At 35.0% G+C, this 17,602-nt stretch overlaps 1 pseudogene; it reads right to left on the reverse strand.

Annotated features, from left to right (window-relative positions):
- Positions 1 to 901: 901 nt before the first annotated feature.
- On the reverse strand, positions 902 to 16,762 carry LOC116117647 (annotated as a pseudogene).
- Positions 16,763 to 17,602: the final 840 nt, after the last annotated feature.

Here is a 17,602-nt window from a genome sequence, read left to right on the forward strand (position 1 = left end):
ATCCTTTCGTTAACCACTACATGGTTAACTGAACAGAGTTGATACTGAAAAGACAGCCTAACAGGCCAACAGCAAAAAACACATCACTTCATGCTATATATAACCAATTTTAGAGAATTACACCAGAACACTGCAAAGTTTCCCTAGTAAACGAAATTCTGTAAAGCAAGTCTTTGGAAAGATCATGCAGTAAAGAAAGCAACAAACATAGCTGCTCTTCAACCACCCTAATAATTTCCAATGTTTGATATAAATGACAACTAATCCATCCTTCCACGTTCTAATAGTAAATACAACCATGTTCCAGTTAATGTACTAGCTGAATGTATCTACCTTCAACAATTCTTCCCAATTTAATGAATATATAAACTTTAACAACACTTGCAGCTCCAACCCACAGGAAAAACCTTTTGAGATTTAAAATTCTCTCTAAAGCTATGCAAGTAAAGAGGGTTGAAGTTGTTGGTTCTTGTTCAGCTTAAAAGACTATTATATGCATCAACCTTGCTCCTATAATCAGAGATTAAAATAAGGTAAACAGTTTCATTCTTCAAATTCTTGAAGTAATATGTCCCTGCAATACGAATATCCACACACCCCCAGAGCCCTGGTTAGAAGACAAGGCACATCTGTTGGCTTGATTTCATTCTATAAAGAGAGAATCACAACTCCCTACAAGCTAAAATCAATTAGGAAAGGATCATGCTCTAAACCAGAGCATATAGTTTAGTCAAGGATCTGTCAATTAAAAAATTGAGAAAAATGAATTGTGGATTGATACTCAAACAAGTCATTGGAAATGCGAATGCACAGCTAGAGACATAAGTAATTTTTAAGTTGATACCTTTCACTCTTGTTCGTAAGTATTATGATCACGCTCATTAGAGCACCAGCTTCTCATTCATGGGTGTGATGGTGTAGGATACAAAAGAGTTGAGGAAGAAAAACTTCAAATACATTAACCAGATCTGCAAAGAATTGAAGAGAAGAGAAAAGAAAGTTCAGTCACCAATTCACATGGGAACAGCACTAAATGACAGGCAAAGCAACAGGAAAAAAGAAAGTGTGAAAGAAATTGATATCAGAGCTCTGAAAATTTAGCATGATATTGTATGAATAAAGGATGATAATTTTCAACGTTTACCAAACATAGGGCTCAAGTTCATTGATAACATCTAAACAAACTGAACCAGACCTGAAAACTCAAACAAAAAATAATTAATGTCCTCAGCCAACTTATCAAAATGACTGTTCCATATACAGACCATAAAAAAAATCACCATCATTCAAACAAGTAAAAGTAGTGAAATATAACACAACTCACATTCATAATATTGGATGATATATCTTGTTAACAAAGCCAATAATGGGAGAATTATAAGGATAAGATCTGGCAGCCACCCTATCTTCCACACACCTCCCTGATAAGGACCTTTCACATTCCACATAAAACTTCTCAAAGAGAGGTTAATAAAAAAAAAATTAAAAAAAAAAAATAATAATAAATAATAATAAAAAAAAAAAAAAAGACAGGAGAGAGAGGGGAGAACAATTTTGTTCCAAACCAAAACTACCAATTCATTTACCAATAAACTCTATAATCACGGAGGAAAATCAATGAACAACAAAGTTGTAGCTCGTATGATACAATAATTAGGGAAAAATATAAACAAAATATAAATAAAAGGCAGCATATATCAGCAGTCAAAAAGTGATCAAATCAAAAAAACACACCAGATGCTCTGAAAAAAGCAACAAAATTAAGTGGAAAAAATCATGCTCTATTTACAGTTAGATCATCAACTTGAGCATCTACACCTGGTCTTCACTGTTATAGAAACAATCAACCGAAAAAATAATAATAATCCAGAAAGGAAATAAAAAACATAAAAAATAGTTGAATTAAACTCATAGATCATCTAAAAACAAAGAAACAAAAAGTGAATTGATTGTTTTACTCTCTTTGGTCCATTGAATTCCACATAGAACTCTTGCATGCTGTCATGATCGTCTCCACTTATAGTCATCATCATCCTAGTTCACATCAATCAAACCCAAAAAAAATAAATAAATTTAAAAAAAAAAAAAAGACAAAAAAATCAAAATAAACGCAAACCACGAAAATTAAAAAAAATATAAAATAAAAAGAAATTACAGTTTCATAAATCCATTTCTCGGCGTTGCTGGTGAAGACATTTTTGGGTTTTTATTCGTTGGGATTTGGTGATAAAAAGATAATACAGCACCCTCCAGAAACAGAGAACAAGCAAAGTGGGTTCAGACATCCAATGGTGAACGAGAGGACTGTATATAGATGCCCGCAAGCCGGCTACATAAAGTTTGCAGTAATTTTCTAGTTTTACTCACAACTATAACAGCCATTCTTGAAAATTTTCTGCTGTGCAAGTACCATCGCCTAATTATTGAATTTTTTTACAGGGTATCTCTGTAATGATTGTGTGAATAATTTGCACAATCGAATGACGTGAAATAAAAAAAATCTATTAAAGGGTTTTACGGTATTATTTGTCATATTAAATTTGCGTCATATTTATCAATGGTAAATATAGAATGGAAGAGGAAGGTTAACAACACTTAATAATAAAGAATTATTGGGTGAATTTTATTTTCAATTTGTATCATATTTCGCAATTTAATATGTAATTTAAAATGGAAAGGGAAGTTAAGTGTCTAACCTAAATTTAGAAAATGAAAGGGGTATGAGAAAAATGAGATTTTTTTTTTTTTTTTTTAAACCAGGTGTCCAAGCTCGGTTACGCCCATCTGAATTCTCGATTAATCCCTGTAGATGACTAGCATAATATGCTACCGTCCTAATCATGTGATTAAATCTTGGGAGCCAAGAGATTCAAACCTGAGACTGTGCGTCTTAACACTTACTCAACACTCGTCCTACCATTGAGGAAAAAGAGATGTTGATGTTTGAAAATGATGAGGATTTTTTAGCTGAATATTATGCTTTGTTTCTTGATATATGATATTGCAAAGAAGAGGAAAACCTGGTTATCAAATCGTGATGTATCGTGTATCGAAAACCTAATTTTTCAAATCGTGTATTGCGTATCGTATCGTATCGTATCGTATGTATCGCAGGATACGCCTTTTCAAAAAAATTAATAAAAATAATAAATTTTTTCTAAAAAATTAATATCATTCCTATGATTAATTAACAAATTTTGTGGTATTATTGACTTCAAAATTATGGATTACATAATTAAAATTAAGAATATATATTTCCTCGTAACCATTTATATCTTTTCATGATCAATGACAATATCTATAACTCACTTATATATTATTATCATACAAAATGGGCAACAGATCTTCTTTCATTTGGTCTATGCATAATGGGTAAATTTGAGCAGGTTAGAGGAACGGGTTGGGTGGACTCGGATTCGACCTGAATTTTTTTTTGGGACCTTCAGCCTAAATTAATAAAGTCGTATCGATTTATATCAATATTTTAAAAGATACAAAACGGATAGTATCGTATTGTGGATACATATAACGTAGTCGAATGGTTTAGGATATACTCTCTGATACGTATCGTTGGCGACCCGTATCAAATCGATCATAGGATACGTATAGCGTATCGTAGGTACTAATAAACCATGAGGAAAATAAATTGAATAATTACAATTATAAGATAAGAAAAAACATCTTTTAAATTAGGAAATTAGGTTAAAAAATATTTTTAAGATAAATCAATTTATAAATAAAAATTACAACTTTCATTAAGGTAATTGAAGGTTATGATGCTAATCTATAAAATTCTGAGTTAGTTTAGAAGATATATTTGACAATTCCAATTAGACCCCACTTGTGAAGGTGCCTTACAACTAAATTATTTGATTACTTTTGAAAAATCTTGCATCATTAAACAAACAATGTAAATAAATGTCAATAAGTAATACTAGAAAAGTAAAAAAATGGGGGGTTCCAGAATATCTCAAAAATTGGGGAGCAACGGAGGAAAATGCCCTGGTAGTAACTAAAAATAAAAGAGTAAAAAAATAGAAAAAAAAAAAAAAAAATTTGGTTACCAGCAGCAAGATCACACATGCTAAGCAGATGGATTATTATCATTATTATTAGTCTTTGTGATGAGTTGGTCGGACCTATTAACAATTGAGAAGATCTAAACTTGTAAATCTTTTGAGTAATATATTTAAGAATTTTTTGTCATATCCGAATACTTAAAAAATGATTACTTAATAGATTATTATTCAAGTTCTTCTATCACTTTCTTGCCAAATATTGCCGCCACCAAACCTGTTCACACCTCATTAGTTATGATAAAGTGGCTTCTGAAATCTTTTGCTAATCTTTCCTCTACATAAATAACCTTTTTCTTTTCTTCGAGACTTCAATTACAAAATATTTTACTAGTTTACAGTCGATAATGGAATTGGGTTAAGAATGGAATAAAATAAGAAGGCGGAGGAGAATCTCCCACATCTTTAATTGTCTTGTCTTGTCTTGTCAGTTTAACCTTTTGCTTCATGACAATATGAGGTAGTCTCCTAATTCTTGTATTGACAAGAGTAAATGGGACAGCCTTGGTTGTATTTAGTATAGATTTTAAAATAACAATGCTAGTGATTAATAGAGGTGGTTGGAAACGGTAAGTGAGGTTGATAAGTAAAGGTATAAGGTTGTAAAGAAGCTTGTAGATGCTAATGGTGGTCTTAAAGTGATTTGGACATAGAATTGTTCAAAAAAAGCCAAAACCATCAGCTGAACACTGTTAATGTGAGTCAGTTTTGCTAACATAAGCCTGTCTTTGCGAAAGAAAACGCTAGTGTGCTAAAGTGCGTCATGCTATAGTGAAAATTAGGAATCTATCAAAATAAAGGTAACGACTTTACTTTAAGGGTAAGAATCTAGAATAAATGTAACCAGAGGTATCGACTTGAAATTTTGCTAAACCCAGGGTGGAATATTTCGTTTGCTCTATCAACAACTCCAAATGTTAGACTCATGAGTGGAATGTATCCTTTTGATATCAACCTTATAAACTGATTGTATGTAAATGAGGCAAATAGGTGAAGAAGGCTAAAAGTATTTCCATCTTTTGCATATTTCTTTGATTGCTTCGAAAGTTATGCTGAGTTGACATTCATACAAGAAACTATTCTGAATAAAAATAAGGCATATCTCAACTACTGAAAGGGATTGAAAGAAAATTATTAGAATGTCAAATTGCAAAACTAGACTACAGGGTTTGCAGCATTAGCTTTCAGGGTTTATATTTCGATCGGGGGTAAGATTTGACATACATGGAATTGCATCCAGGAAATATTGTAGGGCCATATTAGCGATTTTTGCCACTTGAAATGTACCTATTCTTTGTCCCACAACTAATAATAGTAAACGTTTATTATAAGGAAAAACAAGTTAGACTACTTCCAACATTTGGTTGTCATCAATCTTATTGACAGTAGCGGAATTAGCATCTACACTATGGTGGTAAATTCAAGATCTTTTACAAATTAATTTCATCCAAAACACAAAAACTTAAAGAGAGAGTAAAGATGATAAAATTTCAAAAAGGAAGGGTCATATGCACATCTAAACAGAAAAAAAATGAAAGAACAAAAACTCTAAGAACAAGTATGTGTACCTCTACCTCCCCCATATTCCTTTATCCAAAAAGAGTTTATCTGTATTCATTGACAGTATACAAAATGCGGCCATCGCATTGGATAACAAAAAGTTTACTTTGAAAACTTGAAAAACTTGATGGCCAGCCCAAAAACATTCAGCACATTTACCATATTTTGTGTTTGGCATCATTAAGACCCTGCCAGGTTGCTTCACGTCAGCAACTTATCTCAAAATTGCATCATCTTCAATGTGGATTACTAAAACCATCAAATCTCATGTCATTGAGTGATGCTTCATTGCTAAGAGGAAAAGAACCTTAAACTTTAACGGGAACGTAAAGCAGCCCATGGGACTTGAGTTCTAATACAGTAAACTCCTGACTGCTACACATTATTCAAATATGTGAATGATTATTTTCATCACATATCATTATGTCGGAGCCAGGAACCTTCACTGCTCATGCCCAAAACTGCCACTAACAGATCCAAGTTCTGATTCATCATCATCACGTCAATATCCCTGGGTCACACGATTCTGATAACTTCTGCGGCGGCAAGGAATAATTAAAGTAATAGCTTACTAAGTCTTCCCTTGTCTCTATTGAAAGCATTTGGATGCATTGCCCCACAAGCGCTTACTCAAGAGTGAGGATTAATTTTTATTATATCCTTAAATCTCTTTTCTTCTTCAACAGTCCATCGAACTGAAACTTCTCACCCATCCTATCAAATTTCCAATAAAAGAAAACTGAACCCAGCTCAAGCTTCAATTTCATCCTGCTCTCAGCAATGTGAAATCTAACACATTCGACAGAACCCGGAAGCGAACAGCCACATGATCGATCTCCCCTCCCAATGGGATCCCTTTCAATTAGGGTATTTGTTCTCCATCTACCAAAGGCCATAAGCATGTACAGCCACTTAGGGTACTCTCGGCAACCATGCCTGTCCACTCAGGGACACTAGCTTGAAAGAGAGGTCAATGGCAACAGCTTTTCAAAGGGCTCATCTCACAAGAGTCAACGGTTGTATTTGTGGCCAATGAAATAATTTTCAGAGGAGTTTTCTCCTTTGGTCCAGTCTCCAACTCTCTCTTGCGAGGACTAGTCAATTTACCCTCAGTGCAGGACATGAATTGCAACAAGAGCATAAACGAGATTTACTGAGGTAGGAAGCCTTTCGCTGCATCTTAACCTCTTATAGAATAGTGGACTATGATTTGCAATGTCCTCATACATGGATGGATGTATCTTTTGACTGTTCTGCAATTTAAACCATGATCTATTCACAAGATTGACAATTGATTCAACACATATAGAACAAGCAGAGGTTAGTAAGATCAACAACTTTTACAGTTGAGCAACGCCAAAAGTTGGCAGTATATTGGCATGCAACCAAGAGCATTACCATGTTGCATATTAGGTACATTCATTATTACTTTCCATTATGTTAAGCGACTGTCTGTCTCATAAGTCATTTAATTTGTTAGATGATTACATTGTATAGAATTTTAGACATGTAACTGATAATAAATAATGCATGCAAATATAATACACATGATCTGAATATATTGTTATAAGATGCCAGCAAAATAAAATCCTCAAGTTCATGCATCTTTCTGGGTTCAAGCATCTATTAAAGTTCTCTACATTAACTGCCTAAGTTCAGTATATCTTTATTTCAACCTCTAGTAGAATCTGACGATAATAAATCTATCAAGTATTCTCTCTATTTTATTGCCAATTCATTTATAGACCTTTTCGCAGTCAACCAATAATCATGTAAGAGGGATTGAAATGGATAACAATATGACTCTTTTAGGTTTTAAGAGTGATGGGTATCAGGTGGCAAGATATGGCAAGGCTTTCAAATTTGGTCATCTGGTTACCTTAGAAAAGGAAATCTTATACTCTTTGCTAATTTAGCGCACAATTAATAATAATAATATAATACTAATACTAATAATAATTAATAATAACTTCTCTATGCGGAAAACACAGTAACTTGTAGCAAATCCAAAAAACCTGATGAAGATAATATGAATCAAATAGGTAACATAATCACTCTACTCTACTGCAAGGGAGACTGTCAAGTTCGAATCAACATGTCTTCTTGTAGCAATGGCATCTCGTGCCCTGATTGCCTGCACCACAGCGTCTTCTCTTCATACTGCTTCCACTTAGATGGTCCGGAATTACCCCAAACGAAGGATTATCAGGATGCTGTGCAATCTTGTAACCAGGTCAACATCTTGATAAAGATTCCCGCTTCCTCTTACGATAAGAAAAGTTGTTTGACCACAATTGAGTCATCATTAAGTAATTTTCATCGTCATCAAGAAATTTTTGTCATAGTCATACAGCTTTTTTCAACAGCACTAGATCTCACATGCCTACTTTGTATTTCCACAAATTTAAGTGCACTCTTCTCAATACCATATCAACATACCTACATTTCTCTCATATTCCACCAAAGAAAGCCTATCATCTTTGATTGTAAGGCCACTTCATTAGCAAATCCCTAAACCCCTCTCTAACTCCAACAGACAAAAAACCGTGATTCCCACCACAATCATGCCTCCATTCCCAAACTTTTATAACCAGTTCCATTAACCATTGCTCTATCTCACCTAAATACCTACTGTATATCAACTTAACCGAAGCCAAAACACAAAGATCCAAACCCAACTCCATCACCACAAAAGACCACAAACGTTTCGGACACCTTATGAAAACCACCTCTCTCTCTCAAACCCAAAGAGTTCGAACCAAATCTAGTGACTGCCCAAACCTAGCCTTGCTGGAACAGGCCTAATGCAACCTTACAAGCCACCTCTTTCAAAAAAGCTGAAAGACCGGTCAAACAGGCATTTCAGTTTGTCTTGTATACATCAGAATCATCGAAACATCTTTATACATTATTAACCTCAAGGTAAACAACCTATACTCTCATAAACACTAATTTCCACAAATTGAAGCACTTAAAACTGAACATCCGGCCATGAACTTCTCTACAATAAACAAAAAAATAAAACTAAAACCTCTCCTCCAAAAGAGTTTTTATTTTTTTTACTTTTTTCTTTTTCTTTTTTGGGTTTTGAGCGTTTATTTACAGATGATATAAGCAAGAACAAAAGAAACAGATGGTACAAGATATACGAATTGAAATAAGAGGTTGAGACTTTTGAGCGTTATGTTACAAGAATTACCCATTCTTCTGGAGCAAAAGTGATCTCCTAAGTCACAAAGGAGACAAAAGGACAGCCATGATTAACGTTCGGTAGGTCAGGGTGGACAACACGGGATGAAACTTGAAAGAAAGAAAGAAAGAACGTTGGGGGTTGATATGTTTTTGTGGGATCAAATGCAAAATTGGGAGATAAAAAGGAGATATAAGAGACGGGTGATTAGAATCAAATTCAGAAGTAAAAGAATGAATTATATTTAATCAAATACAAGAACAAGGAATAGATTCGTCTTTTAAAAAAGCCGAGATTTGTCAAGGCATAAATTAAGGACCAAATTTTCACTAAAAGAAGATCACATATTTCTTTTTCGAAAATCAGAATTTTAGAAATTTAAGTTGTATGAATTAATATGAAAGAAAAAATAAAAATAAATCAAAGTTTATTATTAGGTTACACTCTTGAATCTTGATTTCGAGAAAATTTCAACGTTTGTAAGTAGGGCTTTATTTACTTTTCAACCCCTCAATTTTCTTATTTAAATTTGACTCGAATCTAGTTGGTAATTGACTCGTAATCTAGTTGGTCGCTTGATGATTTTTGCCTCATATAATTCACAAAATTGTTATAAAAATATAATGTTTTAAAAACCGAAAACGCTCCTTGACCCGATCAAGGGGCCAGTTCTTGGATGATCAGTCCGATTGGTTGGACCGATCGGTGTAACTGGTGCGCCACAAAACACATTCTGAAAAATTCTACAGCCGCTATAAGTTTAAATCCAGCAAACACACCCCTAAAAGTTCCATATCAGTCCTATAGGTTTGAAGTAGACGAACAAACACCTGTAACATTTATATATTTTTTTTCTTTATATTCATCACTTTCTTCTTTCTTCTATTACTTTCCCATCTCTCTTCTGTAACTTTCTTCCTTCCTCTTTATTTTTCATCTCCTCTTCTCTTCTTTTCCTCCCCTCTTTCTCTTCGTCCGACTGTCCTTCACTGGTTTCTAGCCGCTTTGAGCGACGACAACCCAACCGCCACCAGCCTTAGACTCACTAGTACTCCCCTTATAAAACCCTCAAAATTCCCAAAGCCATCCACCCATGAATTGCCGCAATCACAAGCTAGGATTTCGCCGTTTCTTGGACAATTCTAAGCAAAACTCAACTAGACACCACTCCCGACTCATCGTGACCCTTTAAAACCATGGTAACCCAATTCTTATTTGCTTGCCGAATACCTACTGAGAGCCACTTCCACTACCGCGGATTTGAATTGTTTTGGTGTGGGATTGATCGGATTTTTACTGATTTTTTATGGTTTTGGCTTCAATAATGCCTGTACTTGTTTGGTTGTAGGTGTTGCGTTTCTGGTACAGACAACACCTCCCTGGAGGCACCGATTGAGAACTCCGACCCTTAGAAGAATTGAGAATTTGAGTAACTCAGTTTTTAGCAAAAAAAACCGATTAGACGAGGTTCACTACATTAAACACCAATCCAACCGCAGATCATAAGAGTTAATTACAATTCTGGTTTCAACCACAATCAGCCTAAACTTTACGATTCGAACCGGTCAACCGACTAGACTGGATTTAAAAACACAACAATATAGAAACCTAATCAACAATTAGCTCCACTGTATTCTTCGTTGCTACTGAAATACATTCCATATACATTAAATATAACGTAGATAACGTCAATAACCATTAACCTATAACTAAATTCATATTCTATTTTCATTGTAATTTGTGAAGGCTGATAGCTTATAAAACCTTAAAATAACGTAACATTTAAAAGGTTGATTAATTTTCCCTGAAATATCATTAACTTCCAGTTTCTCCTTGAGTATTTAAAATAACAATTAACCCCTGTTGTGTTGTCAGGTTCCCTTCTCTCACCCTGGTCCATTGACTTAAACAGAAACCCTAATAAGAACACTAACATTTTACATTCATCCATCAATTAAACAGAAACCTAATACAATATTGATGGCGGATATTTGAAATACGGAGGGGAAATTGCGAAACTCTATTGTAAATTGTAAAACTTGGCAATACTCACTTAAGAGCTAATTTTGCCAGTTGTTATAATAAATCGACATATGCAAATCATTCCAGCAAGGAATAGCTCCCCACGCAATATAATGTAAAAATGTGAAACTCTAGAATTTGTTGAAGCAGCAGCAACGCAACAATCAAATAGAAAAAAATTATACCTTGAAAAGAGAATGGATTATGTAAGTCTGTATAAGGACAAAACTGTAACAAATCTTAATGTGAAAATCGAACTATTATGACATGAACCAGTAAAACAAAAAATTCCCTTCATTTGATCCTTCTATAATTTACACAAAACTCCTACCATACTTCCTTTACACCAACAATCCGTCACAACAATTCGCCAAATACTAAACATTGAACAACTGTAATTGCATTTCATTCACAAATCAAGTGCTGACATGATATGAAAATATTGGACTGAGAAAAGCATAAATTGGGAAAACAAGAAAAAAAGGGTTATACCAACTACTTTGTATATGACTGACTAACGGGATCGCGAAGACGGGTAAACTGTTTCATTCTCCATGCGAACTCGGCCGTACATTTCGAAATCATGTGATCTAGGCCAAGGATGAATGTATAGGCAAGGAAAAACGAACCTCAGAAATGGTGTCACACTGTCCATTTAAAGAGCTATGACTTCTTTATAAAACTTCCAAGTTCATGGAAAAGAAACACAAAGGACACTAGCCTTTTAAAAGGGTTGTGCTTCAAAGTGGGGGCAAATAGAGAGAAACAAACTGCAGCAGATAGAAAAAACTGAAAGAAAAAGATGCGAGCGAGCAAGAGAAAAGATAATCTTAAGCATTTGTAACCTTTGAATTCTTAATCCCCAACTTCAAGACTTAGAACTTCAACTCCGCAGGATTTATTGGGCAGTTACTACCATAGGAAGGTTCAAATATCATTTCCTGTATAATAAATAACATGCAAATAAATCTCATCAAGGTCATGTTAATGTGTTATAATTGTTATCCAAACAAAGATATTAAAATTCAGACAAACCTTATCGCATACAGGGACAGGTGTCAAGTTTTCCATCCATTCTAAGATGCAAGCAAGGTGAAAATGATGCTCGCATGTAATAATTTGGATTCTCAGTACTCAACTCTGCAAGGAGGAGGAAAAAAACTCAACTAAACATCGGGAGGCTATGAGTTGCAAGGAATGGAAAGAGTTACAGAAAGGAAACCACCTTCAGACAGGTGGGACAAACATCCTCTCATCTGAAACACAGGTCAATTGATCTTTGAAAGCTTCAACTTCCAGCTCCTTCAATGATTCAGGTTTCAAAATTGGCTATCAGGTTTGACTTTCTGATTCTTAGATCTCAACATTCACAGGTGCTTGAGTATTGCCACCATGGTTTCTTGAACAGGATCAGTAGTTGTTTGCACTGGGCGATCATCGTATGCGCAAATTTCTTGAGTCACGTGGTGCTCGATTGGTACGCCTAAACTCAATCGAAGGTATCGGGGCAGGCCATTCCGGTTTTTTTCGCACATATAAATGAATTGCTGGTGTTATTTTCTGGAAGGGGATCAAGCAAGATATCAAGGAGTTTGTCAATGCATGTGGGGTGTGTCAGCAAAACACACCTATCCTTAAAACCTGCTGGGTTGTTACAACCCTTACCAATTCCAGATTTGGCTTTCGATGACCTCTCCATGGATTTCATTGGAGGCCTCCCTAAAAGTTTCGGTTTCGACACCATCCTGGTAGTGGTGGACCGATTGACGAAGTACAGTAATTTTATGCTATTGTGTCATCCTTATACGGCTACTGAAGTAGCGGCCCTGTTTGTAAAGGAAGTGGTCCGTTTGCATGGCTTTCCTAAGTCTATCGTTTCTGATCGGGACCGTCTATTCTTGAGTAAATTTTGGACTGAATTGTTTCGCTTGGCAGGTACTACTCTCAAATTCAGCTTCGCATTCCACCCCCAAACGGATGGTTAAACGGAGGTGGTTAATCGTTGTATCGAGACATATCTCCGCTGTTTCACAAGTAACAAACCTAAGCAGTGGCCGAAATGGATTCATTGGGCTGAATTTTGGTTTAACACGTCCTACCACAGCTCTACTAAAATGTCACCTTTCCAAGCTCTTTATGGTCGACCCCCTCCCACACTCCTGAAATTTACAGAGGTCCATTCCTCGGTGGAGGCAGTGAATCAAAAAATGATCGACCGGAATGCACTGTTAGACGAATTGAAAGCCAATCTCAATGCCGCACAAGACCGTATGTGCACCCAAGCCAATGCCCATCGCCGAGATGTGTCTTTTGATCCAGGTGATTTTGTTTACTTGAAACTTCAACCCTATAAATTCCACTCCTTGGCTCTCAAGCTCAATGAAAAACTCAGCCCTCGCTTTTACGGACCCTTTCAAATTCTGGAAAAAATAGGTGCTGTAGCCTATCGCCTAGCCTTACCTGACACTTCCCGGATTCACCTAGTTTTCCATGTGTCTCAATTGAAACAGAGCCTTCATTCTTCTGTCCCAGTTCAACCCTGCCGGATTGCCTTACTGATGAATTGGAGCTGATGGTCCAGCCTACTGCCGTAAGTTCTGTTCGAACTTTGCTGGATGGCTCTCGCGAGGTCTTAGTCCACTGGCAGGATATACCTTCTCATGAGGCCACCTGGGAATCCTTTGACATTATTGATCGGCAGTTCCCTCACTTCCACCTTGAGGATAAGGTGAGTCTGTTGGGGGGGGTATTGATACGACCCCTACTACTCACGTTTACAAAAGGAACAAGAAGGCCAGTCAGCGGGTGCGCGCAATGGGGAGTTAGTTACCCACGTGGCAGGAATCATGCTTAACAAGAAGGCCAGTCAGCAGGTGCGCACAATGGGGGAGTTTGTTATCCACATGGCAGGAATCATGCTTTGGGCGTGACTTGCAGATATAAATTGGGAATTTCAATTGTAAAAGGGCAGATTGTTTTTGAGTATGAATTTAGGGAGGAACTAGCCCCTCGAAGAGCTAGACATCGTTGTATTTACCATACTGGTTTTACATACCCATTTCTATATTGTATTTTCTATTTCAGTCCAGCAATCAAAACAACAATAATTCTATAAGCCCTGTTATATTTCTGTTCTGTTTGGAGTTTGAACATTGTGGTTTGAGTTCCGAATTACAATCCATTGAGTGGTGTTGCGTTGAGGGTCCAGGTTCTCAACATTATGTGACTGCTTTTATCTGCAGGTCTGCTGCCCTTCCCATTTGCTGGTTTTCCATGGAACTTCCAGCAATTTTCTCTAGTGAGACGTGCTTTGTTGCAGTAGTCACACCATACTCGTGGTTTCTCATAAAGCCTTTGTTGGTTTTGGTTGTTGTATAGTGACCGGTTTGCAACAAATGCAGAATTTTTAGCACTGTTGATAGTAACCAAGGCAAAGTTCTTAGTAAATATTGATCCTGCAGTTCCCTTCTTACCTAGTATAATACTTCGACGATGTTCCTCCTTACTTTCAAGAAGACTTCTCCAATGGAAGGAAGGGGTTGTCTACTAAGAATTCTTTCTCTAACCTCATCAAACTCAATGTTTAGTCCAACTAAGAATTTAAAAATTCTTGCACTCTCCACAGTTTTCTTGTGGTGATTCCAATCATCTGAATTCTTCTACTCATAAGTGTTAAACAAATCCAGATCTTGCCAAAGGCCCTTGAGAGCATTAAAGTACTTAGACACGCTGCCTTCTTGTTCGATTTCTCCAATCTTTTGTTGTAACTCATAGATCTGAGATTGATTTCCAAGATCAAAATACATCTCAACAACACTATCCCAAAGTTCTTTTGTAGTAGGGTAACACATATAATTGGAACTGATGTCCTTATCCATAGAGTTCATTAGCCATGACATAATCATGGAATTTTTTGTATCTCATGTAGCATATGATGGATCTGTTTTCTCAGGTGCTTTGATTTCACCAATCAAGTACCCGATCTTGTCTCTCCATCGAATATACATACGTACAAATTGGGACCAGAGAATAAAGTTTCCTTCTTTGAGTCGAATAGTCGTAATTTGGATGGAATGGGACTCGGTATGGCTAATCTTGGTTTCATTGTTTTTGGTGGTGACAACAGGGGGAGATACAGATGAAATCTCAAACATAGTGAAGAATTTTTTCTGACAATTTTATTCCCATAAAAAAGCCTTGCTCTGATACCATAAAGACTATAGAATTGGAATCAAAGTCATATGATTCTTATATTGAATTGATATACACAATAGGTATTTATGGGATTTACAGGAAAAATAAGTGAGGAAAGAAATAATTAGTAAGCTAATCAATCTCTAAAAATCCTACCGCTAGTCCTATAATAATAACAAAGATCCTACAGCTAGCAAAAATGAATTGTCAATAACTACTCTAATCTAATTATAGACAACAAATATTCTGACTTTGATATTTTTCAACAATTGGTACTATGGTTGTAGGCTAGATTTTCTTTATTTTCAAATGATTTTCAAGATTCTTCTTTTGTCGTCCATTCAATTTGGAGGGGCGTTATACTTTGGGTCTCTTTTTGGATATTCTCATTGTAGTTTATTAGTTGATTAGCGTATTGGAAAATAGAGTGGGTCTTTGACTGTTTGCCTCTAATACAAAGTGCAAATACCTTGAAGATCAGCTGTGTTTGCTTAATTTGCGAGTCTTTGCTTTACTTCTGTAATCTTTAGGGATGTAGCCAGAAATGAAACGTAAGGGGGTTAGCTGACCCTCTTTAAGTTTTAAATTTTTAAATTTTTTTGACAAGTTTTACTAATTTGCCCCTAAATGAAAAGTAAATTACAAAAAAANCCTTATCTTCCACACACCTCCCTGATAAGGACCTTTCACATTCCACATAAAACTTCTCAAAGAGAGGTTAATAAAAAAAAAATTAAAAAAAAAAATAATAATAATAATAATAATAAAAAAAAAAAAAGACAGAGAGAGAGGGAGAACATTTTGTTCCAAACCAAAACTACCCAAATTCATTTACCAATAAACTCTATAATCACGGAGGAAAATCAATGAACAACAAAGTTGTAGCTCGTATGATAACACATAATTAAGGGAAAAATAAACATAAATATAAATAAAAGGCAGCATATATCAGCAGTCAAAAAGTGATCAAATCAAAAAACAACACCAGATTGCTCTGAAAAAAGCAATCAAAATTAAGTGGAAAAAATCATGCTCTATTTACAGTTAGATCATCAACTTTGAGCATCTACACCTGGTCTTCACTGTTATAGAAACAATCAACCGAAAAAATAATAATAATCCAGAAAGGAAACATAAAAAAATAGTTGAATTAAACTCATAGATCATCTAAAAACAAAGAAACATAAAAGTGAATTGATTGTTTTACTCTCTTTTGGTCCATTGAATTCCACATAGAACTCTTGCATGCTGTCATTGATCGTCTCCACCTTATAGTCACTCATCATCCTAGTTCACATCAATCAAACCCAAAAAAAATAAATAAATTTAAAAAAAAAAAAAAAAAAGACAAAAAAATCAAAATTAAACGCAAACCCGAAAATTAAAAAAATAATAAAATAAAAAAGAAATTACAGTTTCATCAAATCCATTTCTCGGCGTTTGCTTGGTGAAGACATTTTTGGGTTTTAATTCGTTGGGATTTGGTGATAAAAAGATTAATACAGCACCTTCTCCAGAAACAGAGAGAACAAGCAAAGTGGGTTCAGACATCAATGAGTGAAGCGAGGACTGTATATAGATGCCCGCAAGCCGGCTACATAAAGTTTGCAGTAATTTTCTAGTTTTACTCACAACTATAACAGCCCATTCTTGAAAATTTTCTGCTTATGCAAGTACCATCGCCTAATTATTGAATTTTTCTACAGGGTATCTCTGTAATGATTTGTGTGAATAATTTGCAAATCGAATGACGTGAAAATAAAAAAATCTATTAAAAGGGTTTTACCGGTATTCTTATTTTCATATTAAATTTGCGTCATATTTATCAATGGTAAATATAGAATGGAAGAGGAAGGTTAACAACACTTTAATAATAAAGAATTATTGGGTGAATTTTATTTTCAATTTTGTATCATATTTCGCAATTTAATATGTAATTTAAAATGGAAAGGGAAAAAGTTAAGTGTCTAACCTAAATTTAGAAAATGAAAGGGGGTATGAGAAAAATGAGATTTTTTTTTTTTTTTTTTTTTTTAAACCAGGTGTCCAAGCTCGGTTACGCCCATCTTGAATTCTCGATTAATCCCTGTAGATGACTAGCATAATATGCTACCGTCCTAATCATCTGATTAAATCTTGGGAGCCAAGAGATTCAAACCTGAGACTGTGCGTCTTAACCATACATCTCAACACTCGTCCTACCATTTGAGGAAAAATGAGATGTTGATGTTTGAAAAATGATGAGGATTTTTTAGCTATGAATATTATGCTTTTGTTCTCTTGATATGTGCATCACTAGAAGAGGAAAACCATGGTTATCAAATCGTGTATCGTATCGTGTATCGAAAACCTAATTTTTCAAATCGTGTATTGCGTATCGTATCGTATCGTATCGTATCGTATCGCAGGATACGCCTTTTTCAAAAAAATTAATAAAATAATAAATTTTTTCTAAAAATTAATATCATTCCTATGATTAATTAACAAATTTTGTGGTATTATTGACTTCAAATTATGGTATTACATAATTAAAATTAAGAATTTATATCATTTCCTCGTA

This window comes from Pistacia vera, unplaced genomic scaffold, assembly GCF_008641045.1.
Source record: "Pistacia vera cultivar Batoury unplaced genomic scaffold, PisVer_v2 Contig82, whole genome shotgun sequence".
In the NCBI taxonomy this organism is placed as follows: domain Eukaryota; kingdom Viridiplantae; phylum Streptophyta; class Magnoliopsida; order Sapindales; family Anacardiaceae; genus Pistacia; species Pistacia vera.